The sequence below is a fragment of the Pteropus vampyrus genome, unplaced genomic scaffold (assembly GCF_000151845.1).
Source record: "Pteropus vampyrus isolate Shadow unplaced genomic scaffold, Pvam_2.0 Scaffold168, whole genome shotgun sequence".
Classification (NCBI taxonomy): Eukaryota; Metazoa; Chordata; class Mammalia; order Chiroptera; family Pteropodidae; genus Pteropus; species Pteropus vampyrus.
Genome location: NW_011888949.1, coordinates 54,465 through 55,783, shown reverse-complemented (window position 1 = coordinate 55,783; position 1,319 = coordinate 54,465).

Here is a 1,319-nt window from a genome sequence, read left to right as displayed (position 1 = left end):
AAGACTGAGGAGCTATAAGGTAGGCCCGAAAGCTGTTAAATCCCTTCTAAAACTACTTCGCAGTTTTCATGGGGATTCTGTGAGATCTCATGCTGTGATGACCCATCGTAGACTAAAGATTTGGCGACAATAAAATCTAAAACACAACAACGCATGTCACAAACGTCATGTTGAACAGAAGAACCAGGCTTGAAAATACACGTGCTGTGTGATTCCATTCCTAATGTAAATATAAGAGCACAGAAGCACGCAGACTGTCTCACGAGGCGGGAAGTCAGGTGACCTTTGGAGACACTAGCGATGAGGAAGTCCCTCCGGAGGGAGGCTTCTGGGGTGCTGGCTCCTTCTGCTTTCTGGGCCTGAAGACTCGTCGAACAATATAATACTGCATATATCTTTATGATGTATGCTAATAGCTAATCAATGTTTCAAAAATCATTTGCTCCGGAATTTTAAAAAGATAAACTTAAGATGAAGCGATCTCACTCTGCCAAAATCCCAACAGTGACGGCAGTAAACGCTGGCGAGGACATGAAGCCACGGAACTCGCTCACTGCTAGGGACGCGGCAGGGCGCGGCCGCTCCGAAGAGAGCTCGATGTTTCCTTGCAAAACTAAACACACTCGTATCACACGATCCAGCAACCGCGCTCCTTGGTTTACCCCAAAGAGCCGAACATTTATGTCTGCATGAAAACCTGCACGCACATGTTTAGGGCAGCTTTATTCATCACTGCCAAAGCCTGGAAGCCACCGAGATATCTGTCCTCCAGTCGGTGAGTGGATCAACACTCCAGACACTCCAGTCCCCAAAGAAATGAGCCATCAAGCCACGAAAAGACACAGAAGAGCCTTGAGTGCGTGTTCCCGAGCGACAGAAGCCCATCTGGAAAGGCCGCACGCTGCGTGATTCCAACCAGACGACGTTCTGGAGAAGGCAGCACTGTGGAGGTGGTGACGAGGTCAGCGGTCACCAGGGGTCCTGGGGAGAAGGAAGGGTTAGGTGGAGCGCAGGGGACGTTTAGGGCAGTGGAACTACTCTACGTGACACTATAATGATGGTTACGTGTCATTATATGTTTGTCCAAACCCACAGACTGCACAACGCCAAAAGTGAGCCCTCATGTAACCTATGGACGTTGGGTGGAGATGGCGTGTCCCTGTAGGTTTGTCCATTGCCAACAATGTACCCCCTGGCGGGGGTGTGCATGGGCGGGGAGGCTGTGCATGGGGCTGGGGGGCTTGGGGGAAACCTGTGCCTTCCCCCCTATTTTGCTGTGAATCTAAAACTGCTCCAAACAATAATGTCTATTTTAAAAA